Raw genomic sequence first — 13593 nt, forward strand, 5'->3', positions numbered from 1 at the left:
TCATGCTGTGTGAGGGCATCAATTTGAGTTTGAGACCTTCACAGTGAGAGGTGAGTGATTGTAAACCTCACTTATACAAGCTGTAAGATCGGGTTTATTGACAGGCTTGAGGGATAGAAAAATTCGACCTGCCACATCGGCACATTCACAAAACCCTCTGGGCAACTCTCTCAGTCTCCGTGCTCTTTAAAGTCACTTTGAATGTCGTGATTGACCTCCGCTGGCCTCGTTCACTCATAATCAATGTGCAATCAGATCCACGTCGAATTCAGGGACTATTAAGTATCCAGGTTCAGCAGCGGCCGGGTGCAGAGATAATACACTGATTGAGGCTGAGTGATCTTTGTCTCCGTTGTTAAGAGCCTAATTACACGTTAGGAAGAGACATTAGGGGAAACCTTCTAAAAGCCATGAAGCAGTGAATGTCAAGTTCATTAGAAATCTGCTGCCAGTGTTTGAACCGGTTTGTAATCACAGCGTTACGCTTATTGGAAGTTGGATTTAATGGTGATTGGAGTTCTTCTAAATTTAGATCTGTATCTGTTATGCCAGATGGATGGTTTCTACTCATTCCTGATACAGTTAAGCTACCTTCAGACAATGAACTACAGATATTCTCTTAAATTATCCGGAGGGGAGCGCAAATGTCCGTGTCAAATCCTCCAGACCTTTTTTCCGCCCTTTTCCTGCCAGCCCTCTTGTAAAAACTCCCACGATTGTCAGAGTCAGCCCATGTACGAATTTATCAGGTGGATGATGAGCAAGTGATCGCAAGATACAAATATCTCAGGATGAAAAAGAAGAGCTTTACTCGTAGAAGATGGAAAGAAAACAAGCTTTTGGTGTTAAGAGCCCCACCAGAATTTATATGTCATGTCTAAAAACGGCCTGACACATGTGTGACGCCCGTGGGTTCACGTTTACTCACTCGGTCAACCTGGAGGGCTTCTGGTGAAGTTGGCAACTGTGAGATGTAAATCCACGATGAATTATTCAATGAGGTTTGCATTATTAGGGATGGCAGGGGGTGACTCCGAATACCACAGAGGTTTGAGGATGGAGAGGGGGATGTTTTGAAAGGTTTTTCTCATTTGAAGTTAAGTTTTGGGAAAGTTGAGTCCCCTGTGCGCTTCGACTCAGAGAGGAGTGAATGAGTGAGGGATGAATAATGCAGGTCAGGATCCTATTGTTTGGTGAAGGCCCTCTGCAGCTCAGGGTGCAGCACGGGAGACTTTGTGAAATATTGATTCACCACTTTAAAAGTTGTTGTGCGGATGAGGCCCAGACTTCCAGGATGTGAACGGAGACTTTCGTCGATTTTCCTATTTCTGGATGAACCGAGGATCCCCCAAGAACATGAGTCGGACTTTAGCCACAATGAGCCTCTGGTCGCTCGATGCTTCAAAACAAGTCATAACCCACTGAGACATTGGATATGTCAAATGTTACAGATGAAACACGAGGGATACTTAAAAGGACAGTTCACCCAACAATGAAAATGCACTCACCTACTCACCACGATGCCAATGGAGGGGTGGGTGAAGTGTTAACACTTTTTGGAGTCTCAGGGGTAAACAGTGTTACAGCCAAATCCAATACAATTGAGGGAAATGGGAACCGTTCTTCAGACAGAAGAAGGGGTCACTTTGGCTGAAAACCTGTTTACCCCCTGATACTCCAGAAGTGTTGTGTGGACTCAAACACTTCACCCACCCCTCCATTGGCATAGTGGTGAGTAGATAATGAGTGCATTTTGTTTCTGGGAACTCTCCCTTTAATGCTCAGCTTCTATCGGGTCTGTGCTGCATTTAAACTTGGCCTGATAGAGGGGAATTGCTTCATGACACATAAGCCTGTAAGGCAGTGGTAACGGTTGATAAATATCTTAATAGAGCCAATACTGCGTTCATGAAATAAAGTTCCAGAACAGCTACTAATCTAATAGTGTTGTATAATGTTGAATACTTTACAGAAACATAATTCAGGTGTGTATATGGTGAAATAACTGTGACTGAGAAACAAACTGTAGTCAGTTTCTGCTCACCATATTTCATATATATACATTACATGGACGTATCCAACGCGTTTAAATTACAGCGTCAGGACTTTATTCAAGTGTGATCAGTTTGGTTTGGGTCTCACGTTGCACATACTTGAGGACCCTAAGGAGGAAACCCAGACTGCGGCTTCAGACTGGATATAATGTTCCAGAAGCAGCCAAGTCAAAGAGGTGTGTTATTTCAAGACCGGTTTTCAGGACTTGGCAGAAAAGCTGCGCATTTGCGGGCACTGGATGCAGGGCAGGATTCAAGAAAATACCTCGCACTACATGGGGTGAATATTTGAGTTACTTGCTTGGAATATTGAATCTGAAGGTTCAGGCTTGACCTTTAAAATACCACTTTTATAGTAATTAGAATGATTCGTTTATTGGATTGAGCTCAGTGTAACTTATAATTACACGACAACAGAGAATAGTTTTATTTGTATTTATCTGACTGTATATAACAGTTCCAAAATTGAAGCCAAATCCTCTTGATCGCCCCCTTAAGGCTGGCTGCGGTGTAGGTCATGAACCCCATTTTCTCCACGTTAGGGGATGGGACATATACGAAACACACTAATTGTTTCTGTCATAGTAGGTAGTTCTTATAACACTGATGTATTTCCAAGTGTACATTTTTCCCCACAGAAATGAGCAACACCGATTCTGTAGCTCCTCACCACGATTGCTACTTTTCAGACTCTGTCTCCAAATCAGGGATATTTTGGCTTCATTTCTGGATAATGGGAGGAAGTGAGGACGTGTTGTCCATCTTTATATACAGCCCATGGTATATTATTATTATAAAGCAATGAAAACATAAGGAAATATGACTTTTTGATTAAAAGGTAGCACTTTTAAACTACAGAACTGAACACCCAGACCATCCCCGGGTTAGCTGCCCTCTCATCGTGCATTTATTTTGATATCTGCCTTGCCAGAGCAGTTGTGTGTGACAAAGCCGTGGTGCGCCTCCTGCCTGAAGATGGACTTGCGCTGCTGGGCGAGCTAACAGAGGAGTCGCTCCTATGCGTGAGTGCAAACATCAAGTGGCCCAGATCTCTCCTGGAAGAGCGGGGCAGTGCGAAGGGAGGACTGGTATGGAAATGACAGATGACAGGGCAAGAGAGAGGGGGGGGGGGGGGGGGGGGGGGGGGCGACTGTGGGGAGGAGAGGTTGGGGGTTAAAAAGGAGGGACGATAGAACAGGAGGTGAAGAGAGGAGAAGTGATGGCACAGCTATAATTATAGGCTATGAGAACCTGGCTGTCACTTCTGCTCCTCTTTTAGCAGGGCACTGCTCTGCTCGGCACCTCTCCACTCCTCCTCCAGTCGTCTCTTCAGGCTCCCTGCAGACCCAGATACGAGACAGTTGGGTTTGATGAAGGAAACGTTCTTCTCCACCTCCTCTTCTTCCTCTCTTTCATAATGCTAACAAGCATAAAGACACACTGAGAGCAAAAAGCCAAGTTAGCTGTAGCCATCAAATAACCCAATGGCTTTATCTCCGCTGTATGACTTCTATTGCTTCTCTGAGTACCATCCTCATCCACTTCTGCCAATTTCCTCCTACTCTCTGTACCCGGCATATCAGCGAAATCAAGCGCCAACAAAACATTTAACATTCCAGCTCATGACTGCTGAATTCACTGCTGGTTTCCAGGGGGGGGGGGGGGGGGGGGGGTCTGCTTTTGCTTTTCTTTGGAGGGGGAAACCTACTGACATTTTCATTGTCCCACAGTCGGCCGCGGCCCGGTGTTTATGAAGCCTGAGGAAATTCTAGAAAAATGTACAGGCCTGCAATAAAAAGAATCTGGGGTTGTTGAGAATGTATTTAACTCATTCGTACATAGGTTTCAGGAGATCAGTGTGAGAGAAGCCTGTGTGTCATAAGCAGTGGGTGTATATCAATGTTTCATAACTGAGCTGTGTTTTCTCCATCTTTTTCCTTTTAATTTGTCCTTTTTCTCCAAGCGTCCCTGTTCACTTTTTCACTGGAAAGAGGAAAAGGATCCCTCATGAATTACTTAAACGTTCAGGCTTGTGAGCCACGGAGGCTTGTATTCTACCGTAGAGCTTTTTTCGGTTATAGAACGTCTAACTTCATACAGGGTTTTCACCTCTGGGATATGATCTCTTATATGATTCCCTTGTTATTTTTAGCCATGCTAGGGGTGTGAGACTATAGAGATGGTAAAGTCGGTCAGTCTAACAGTTTGGTCCATGCTGAAATATCGTATATATACTGCTACTAGGTGCAGTGCCATGCATGTCACAAGTATCGGGATGATTTCTGTTCCTGTACTTTATGGAATGGAACTTTCACAGCAGTGCATAACGAAGGTGAGGGAAGTTTGAGTAGAAATGTCTTGAATTTGCAACTCTAAAGAAAATCCACCCCTCTGAGTTGGGTTCAAACAGGGTCTTTTCTCTGATGCCGCCATCTGGTCAAACCTCTTGCACTTCCTCCCACTATCGAGAAAACTAAGCCAAATGATCACAAAGGCTGCCATCCTGCACATTTGGTGCCGGAGTCCGATACATATGCATGACCAATCACAAGTCAGTTTCAGTCCTCAAACATTAAGATTAAGATACATTTATTTATTTGTCCCAAACACATGCACAGACATGCACAGGCACACTCATGCAATTGAGGGACATTTAACCTCTGCTTTTGACCCATCTGGTGCAGGACACACAGAGCAGTGAGCGACCATGTGCGGCGCCCGGGGAGCAGATGTTGGGGGAGTAAGGTGCCTTGCTCAGGGGCACTAGACAGGGTAGGGAGAATCCCCTTGGAGTTTTGGACAGATCAATCCAGGTTCGTCTTTTTGTTGTTTCTCCGTGCAGTCGAACCAGAGACGAACCAGAGACCTTTTCTGCCCATAGTCCAAGTTTCTGCCACTAGTCCACGGCCTCTCCACATGAGGATTTAATAGTGTTTATAGCATAAAATCACCAAATTGACTGGAAAACTTTGTCCAAGAACGTCAATAGGGACAAACAAAATATTTGTCGGGGTTCTTTAAGGGATTTATAGCCTCTTCTGCTGTAGAGTCAATGAAACTAACCTTGCAACTGAAATCAAGCTGCTTTTCAAACATTCCAAACTTTTTCATCGAAAAGACTGACAGCTCCTGAAATGCCTCAGAATAAATGTCTTGACGTAAAAAATAAACAAGCAGCACCATTAAAATTCCAAAAGGACAGAGGCAGAACATGACTATTGTGTTGACTTCAGTCATACCTGCATTTCAGAGCCACAAAGCCATGAGGAGGTGTGTTCAAGGCTGATGGAGGATGACACTGTTTACAGCTACAAAGGTGGTACATCTCATCCTTGGACTATGAATGAGAGAAAAGCTGAGACGATTTAAATATGTTGTCCTGCTGGAGAAAAGCTATTTGCTCAGGGCAGCAGTAATGTTTGACATCTCTTGGCACCCGGCTGCTTTTAGCTTGTAACACCTTGAGAGAATCACCAGAACACATCTGCATTATTTACTCCCATTAAGGCCATCTTTGAAAGATCAGTGTTAACTAGAATCATTCTCCCCTACTTTTTTTATCCCAGCTAAAACTCTTCATGTCCTCAGTGAGTGGAAATACCAGTGTGTGGTTTGAACAGGGTGTGCCGGCCCACATCTGTGGTCGCCGAGTCAGCAAAGCCTGCATCAGCATCCAGGCCCTGTTCCACTGCCCCAACAGAGAGCCACTGTGTTATTGTTTTCACCATGACCACCATCCCATGATGCTGTAGCTTTCAATCTGTCAAACTTTCAGTCTGTCGATCGCCGATGGAAAACCAAAGGGATCATTACAGTCGGCGTTCCGGAGAGCAAACCCACTGAAGACGAGTCCCATCTGCCATCAATTTGAGTCCCATGTGCTTTCCCCCCCCCCAAGACCTCAGTTTGCTGTGTCATTCTGTATCTGTTTAAAGCACCAAAAATAAATGAGTAACTGTCTTTGTGGACTCCCACAGAGTGTGCACTTTGATGCAAAGGCCTATTTATCTGTGTTTCAAAATTATACATGCTGAAACTCTCCTCTGATTGAATTAAAACAAGCTTTTCCTCTTTTACGGTCCTTATGGCAGACACAGACTGCAGAGCGTAGTTTGCTGAGCTCAGATTCAAAGCATCAGACCATCATTAAGTGGCAGTGCTGAATACATTGTAACAATTTTGCAATTAACAGATTGCCTCTGAGAGGCTGCTGGCCCAGCACGGCTTTGAGCTAAATACGAACATATGCACGCCAACACTGGCAAAGCTAATGTGCCGATGCTAAACAGGATTACAGAAATAATGTTTTCCATTTCACTCCTCTGCCGATGATGCAACGCTGTTCACTTTCATGTCACATCTTCAAAATGTCTCATTTGGATTCCTGAGCAGTGAGAGATACAGTAAGAAAACATGAATTTTGCCAAAAAAGTTGCATCTGAAACTTTGTGATTTTCACGTTTAAGAATATGATTTCGTCTGACGGGGGATGACTGCTGGAAAGTTGGGGCACATGAAGATGGTTTGGCATTAGGCTTGCCAGAAAAACACAGCTTAAAACGCCAAGAGGCTCCAGGGAAATACAGTGGAAAAAATGACTAAATTTGTGTGTGTGTTCGAGTCTTGCCCCCAAGAAACCAAAGATCCCATATTAGGATGAGTCCCAGAAATAGGATTAAGTCTTTGCAAGCATAAAAATTGGATCTGATCGCTCAGAAAAAGGCTTTATGGAAAGATCTCACTTCCCAGATATTGATTTCCACAACAGTGTGTTAGAAACATCTTCAGAGGAGCAGAGGACAATGATATTTTTCGAGTTAGTGTTACAAAAAGATTGTTTTCCTCTTCCTGTGGTGGTGAATTAACTTTCCACAGGCTGCGCGTCTGTTCGCCTTTGTCCTGTGGCAAGTCCAAACACAAACATGTGCTTGTGAATATTTATGTGTGTGTGTATCTGTGTGTGTGTGTTGTGTACATTATCAGGTAAATCTTCATGCCTGGAGAAAGTGCACAGTGTTTAAGGTGCACAATCCGTCTGATGTTTTCAAATCCTGGGCCACAGCTCAAGATGTAAACTCATTAAATCAACACTAGCAGGAGGATTTTCTGCTCACTTGGCAGTGGTGCTAATTTTAGGGCAGGTTTGCATGCATTGCCCTTTGAACGACCCGTCGGCCATGTTTTACAGATATTTTTAGGGTGTTTCAGAGGGTTTTAGGATGCAGCGATTTTAGAGCTGACGGTGGGAATATGGAGTTAAAGAAAAGCATGTTTGCAAGCAGTGTCATTGTACAGCTCTTATGTTCAGTTTATGTTGTAACTGAAAAGAAAGATATTCCTGTGGAAGCAGTAATCTCTGTTGGTAAAGAAAACATCAAGCCAGCTTTAAAGCTGCACACGTCAGCATTTTTATCCGCGGGCTTTCACACCCACATGTTTGGTCTGGACCTTTTGACTTCGGAGTTTAGATCGAACCAAAATAAAAGTGTGTTAAAGGTGCAGGCTGGTTTCATCACAATTTCGTAGGAAATGCTACTAAAATTAATGCATTAGAATTTGTATGAATTCCACTAAATTGTGAGTCAGGAGGCTGGGGACACATGACCTATGCGCTTCTCTCTCTTCGTGAAAACAAAAAACATGGCGGACATTCATCTAACCCTAATCCTAAAATGAAAAATAAATATGAAGTCTGCACCACGGTGATTCAGCAGAGTGACAGCTGCAGGAATAAGCTGTTCCTGAACCTGCTGGTCCGGGAACGGAGGACCCTATAGCGCCTCCCAGAGGGGAGGAGGGCAAACAGTCTCAGACTGGGTTGTGACAAAATGGGTTGTCAATGAACAAAGATGTCTCTAACTTGGTCCAAAGTGAAACAAATGATTGTGTATAACGCAAACATACACATTTTATAGTGAAAACACATTAGAACTACAAAAGATGGGAACAACACACACATGTACAGGAAATCCATTCAATTTGTACTTCTCTGTATAGTTCTTCCTGGTTTAGATTAGGGTTGTGAAAATAGGGTTTAGAAAACATATTAGCGGGGTTTTTTTTTAACCATGAATGAAAATATTGAAACTGAAACACACATATCTCAAAACACATTATTATTAAGATATAATTAAAATATTACGTTTTCCACCAGGAATACAGCAATCTCCGTCATCTTGCTTTATCAGAGCGCTAGGGTGGTCTGTGCAGGCGCATTTCGTAGGATTATGTACCAAAATTTTGTGCTAAAAATGTTTATGATTCTTTACGAAAATTTGGACATAACTTTTAGTACGTTATCTTACGAACCGTTTCATGAGACCACGTTGAAAGGTGCAGAGCTAAAGAAAACTAATCTACTCTAAAATGTGACCTTAGTCAACTGGGATAGGACAATATCCAAAATGAATTTTTATTTTTCAAGTTATGCAGAAATTCTAGGTCGAAAATTATGCAACTCAATGTTTTAAATGTGTTTTCACAGCAAACAAATAATTGTGTGTGCAGGAGTCTTTCATTTATTCATGCACGTTTACTGCTCTCACACCTTCCCCGAAGATAAAAACAACACCGCGCTCCATTCAGTCTGAAAAAGAAAAGTAGGAGACAAACACTTTCTTTACTCTGTTCACACTTTGGGGGTTTCTCTCCTTGTTGACAGTCAACATTTCTCACCCGATCACACAACAAGTCAAACACCCACTGAGTGAGCCCGTTTTGCTCGGCGCCAGCACCAAATGAAAAAATAAAAAATGAAAAAAGTGTTTAAGTTTTCATGTGGCTTTTGAGAGCATTTCATTCCCTCTCCAGGCGGGACTTTTCCGATTCATCTGACAGACCTTAATGCTTCCAAAGAGCCAAAGGCTGCATTGTGTTCAGAGGACGCGCTCGGTAGGAAAACTAAAGAAAAAAACTTACACAGATGTAGAAATACAGTGCAAGAATCAGAGAGCATGAAATATGCATGTGGGGAAGTGGATGCTGTGGTTTGGCCTTTCATTTGAAAAGCTTTCAACATGATCTCAATTGGGAATATAGGATGATAAAGCAAATATAGAAATGCTATTTTACTCCACGGGAGCACGTTTCAGTGCAGCTGAATTCAGAAGATGTAGAAGAGCTGTCAATTACCATTAAAGGATATATGTAATAATTCTCAATGGAAACGTCAGGGCTTCTGGAGACGAATGACGTATGAGGAAGAAAAGTAATCTTAAAAATATAGAACTATATCAGAATCAGAATCGGAAAGTATTTATTGCCAAGTAGGTTTACACCTACAAGGAATTTGCTCTGGTTAATGGAAACATAAAAACATAAAAACACAAATACAAAAAGCAAGTAAAAGAAACGATATATATTTACTCACTATTTACCTCTTATTTAGTCCCTTTTTCTAATATTTATACAAAGTAACATTTATTTAGACATAAACATATCTAAATAAAATATATATAATAGATGAAAGATATAAAAAGTGAAGTAAAAAGTGAAATCCAAGATGCAAGACAGTGAACAGTGTCAGATTGCAATATGCGATGTAATGCAGTATAATATAATATAATATAATGTGTGATATAGATTTTCTCATTTAACCTCTTAACGGCTGGTTGATGAGTGCTACACTTGTAAATAATGAATTGAAATGCAAATGAGGTGTACACGAGTGACCTCCCCATGCACTGCAACATTAGCGAAAACACATATGTACTCTACAGGAGCACACACACACGAGCCCCATGTGTGCTGCATGTTTGCAAAGCTGTGCGTCTGACTGTGTGCTAAGAGCAGGTGAGGAGCTCCATAATTCATGGCATGCGATGGAAAGCAGACATCGCTGTACTGTGAGGTTGAGAGACCGATGATCCTGGACATGGCTCGCATGTGTCAACAGATGAGCTCTGGGAAACTCTGTGGCAGAAGTGCGCTGGGAAAGCCGCAAGACCACAAATGAAATCAGTTGACTTTTTGCTAATAACTGATGACACATATAGGTACATAAACTACACATATACACACACACACACACATGACACCGCTCTGTGTGGGTTCTTGTTTTGTGTTTGACCTTAAAACCTCTCTCTTTACCGCCGTGGGGAATAGTCCTCTGGATGCTGACCTTCAGCTTGTGGCTGCATGACCAATGTATCCTCAAACCACCCTTGCAAACTCAGCCCAGTGGGGTTGTGTGTGTGTGTGTGTGTGTGTTTGTGTGTGTGTGCCAAACAGGCATGGATTTCTGGCTGGATTATGCTGAATAAACTAGCAGCAGAATTATCTGTCAGACTGTCTGCAGGATTTTTTTCTGCTGAGCTTTTTGACTGTTATTTCCACCGATTTCCAAACACCAGATTAGTTCTGAGCCCACACACAAAAAAAAAGGAAAAATCTATTTTTACCCTTTTTGCAGGTCATGCTCTAAATTTAACTTTTCCTGATATGAATGATGTCCTTTGATGTGAGAGTCACAGTTTGATTTTCTCCTTGTGCGCCGCGGATTAATCCCAAATGTGCCTTCACATTTCATTCCAGTATGAACAAAGTGATGGACAACTTAGAAATTAATTGCATATTTGTTTGAAAAATAATCAAAACTACACATTTGGGACTGACAACAGCTTGTGATTTGTTATTTGGATCAGATCTGGGTTTGATTTAATAATTTTACATGGTAAAGTTTAAGGAAAAGAGCCTGTTTGACCCATACCCAAAGATTGAATGATATAGAACTTCCCCATAACTTTGTATAAGATAAGACATTTCTCTAGGTTGTGATTTTTGCCTATTAACCTCATCCCACTTTGAACTGCAATCATTTTGTAAGCACTGTCAACACTCAAACACTGACATTTGATAGACTCCCTGGGAACCATGGATCGGACACACCAGCATTTGCACCAGAACTTGTTGCTGAGCCAGACCATTTCAAATTGGGCTGCAGAGCCGAGCGATTACAGGAGATAACACATAAAAACAAAATTTCATCCTAAAAAAGACAAGTTTGGTCCAAATTTCACTGGCTGAATTTTTCATTTGCTATTTACTTTGTACCTAAGTTGATGAATAATTACAGGGGAGAGGCCAGATTTGACTTTTAAAAATTTAAATCAAGTTAAGGGCCGTGGGGCGATTGTGCTGGGCCACTCAAATTGGGAGATGGGACCAAAGAGCAGAAGAGTCACCCATTTTATTAATTGTGTTGGTTCTAGCGGTTGCCCTTTAAGGAAAGTCAGCAGACTTAATTAAATTACCACGCACGCACAGAGGAGAAAACAGCAGGAAATAAGAATGTAAAAACAGAGGCCGGCGAACGTTCTATCCCTCCTCTAATGAGCACGAGAGCCACGGGGATGCTCCAAGGTCTTTAAATGTCCTCTGAGTCCCTCACTTAGTGATATAATATCTGGATTATGAAAGAGTAAACATTTTGTAAAACAGCAACACTGAGGCACTGCAACTGTCTCTTATGTGAAGGCTAGAATCCACTTTTCTGCAAAACAGCAGCTGATGGTGAACAAACGCAGCCGGCGTCGATGGCAGCGATATTGCCGATACTTTAAATCCCTGCCAGCCGCTGTCCTGCTCAGTGCCCTTAAAACCCTGCGGGCCCTTCAGAGTATAGGAATTCTTTTTTCCAGGTCAGCTCGCATTTTTGCTCCTCACAGCTGAGTCTCGCTAGCACATATCGTATAATTAAAGGCGGACAGAGGGTCGAGGGAGTTGTGCGGGAGGGTAAGCGGTCATGACATGCGTGCCCTTCCCCCTACATATGTCCCAAAGCCCGGAGACACTGCCCCGGAGGTGATCAAGGCTGTGCGGAGAGGCAGAGGCATAATGAGGAATATGGCAAGTGGAAAAGCCAGGCAAGACTGGGCATGGAGAGGTGGCGTGCAAAGGCCGGCTCCTGCTGTGGTGTTGCATTACAGGCAAGGGAACTGAACCGAGGTCAAGACACGACACGGTCCCCGTTTGACCACCGGTGCACACAGCCTGCTCTGTGATGGCATCTTGGAAGACTCATGCCGCGCAGCCGGTAAGGTTCAAACCAAAAAAGAAGGACACGTCTCTACTTCCTCCCACTATTCAGAAATCAAGCTAAATATCCTGGAAGACACCAGGAGAAGGAGGCTCAGTCTAAGCTCTCAATCATGACCACATCTTACAGCATTAAATAACTAATGAAACTTAAAAAACAAACCTTGAACTACCTAAAATGACAGCATCCATCTCTAAGAAAAAATTGACCTGTATTTTGACTTTTTAGTTTGGTCCAATTCACAAATATGGAGGAGATAGGATTCAAAGAAATTGTTCAGGAGGTTTGAACGTTTTGAAATACACCAATTGTTTCAAGTTACATTTCAAGGTTCAAATTGAATCATCCATTACCGACAACAATAATAAAAGAATAGTCATTTGTTTCCATTTTGTGGTGTCGGGGCTGTACAATCATGTGTGTTATGAGGCTCAGGCATATCTTTGTGTTTAGAATGTCAGATTTTACGCATACGCACAAACAGGCCCCCCTGCACCAGGTGAGGCTCAGCGACCAGGAGAGGCAATTGTTCCCCTGTGTGCTCACCTCAGAGTTTATTTAAAACCTCACCACTTGTGTATTTCACACCGCTCGACAACTGTTTTTGCGATGCTGCCCTTTTTTTTTTAGGTAAAGAAGTTAAATCATAGGTCAAACGTGTCAAAAGTTTCTTCTGGGAAACGTCTGGGCTGTTGTTTTATTGCAGAATATTGTGTCATCGCCTTCAAAAGGCAACAGAGCCAACTGAAAACCCTTGAATTTGACTCATTTGTCTACAACAATACACGCACGAAGACAAATCCCTGAGGACATTATGACTTCCTAGCTCTGCGTCATCCTTGAGCGACTCCTGCTGATTCCTTTGACTTGCAGGGAGAAGCCAAGAGGGAAAAGAGGGGGGGGGGGGTTGTTCAAGTCAAATTTCCTACAACATATTGCATAAAAAATACCCATAATATTGTTCTACAGAAAAATGCACTAGCAAACGTTCAATTTCCAGTGTGACTCTCTTTGTTGTTGAGCCACCCCCCCCCCAGGTTCGTGATGCTTCGCTGACTTTCAGCCTTGTTGTTATTGGCTCAACTGATACATTATGTGAAACATGTATGTAATGACTCATATTGTATCCCTGGCATATTTTCACTGTTAATGTTTATGACAATATGAGCCTGGTATTTATTTTCTTCATTCTTTGAAGAAAGAGGGAGGAACATATTATTTGTTTACTCGCACATAATACATTATTGTTACGTTATTTTCTTTCTGCTGTATAATAGTATAAACAATGATAATTAGAATTATCCTCAAAATCCAGATTTTGTATTGACAAACCAAGGCTTCCAAAAGTTGATCTACATTTTAACACATATTCTAGATTGGCGTATTGATTTCCATGATGTCCAAAAAGCCAGTTTCACTGCACAGAGGAAGTGGGGAACTGGGACATGTGTTGTGTTGATAACTGTAACCTGTAGGGCACTTTCTGCATTCCCTCCCAATACT

This window comes from Pleuronectes platessa, chromosome 24, assembly GCF_947347685.1.
Source record: "Pleuronectes platessa chromosome 24, fPlePla1.1, whole genome shotgun sequence".
Taxonomy (NCBI): Eukaryota; Metazoa; Chordata; class Actinopteri; order Pleuronectiformes; family Pleuronectidae; genus Pleuronectes; species Pleuronectes platessa.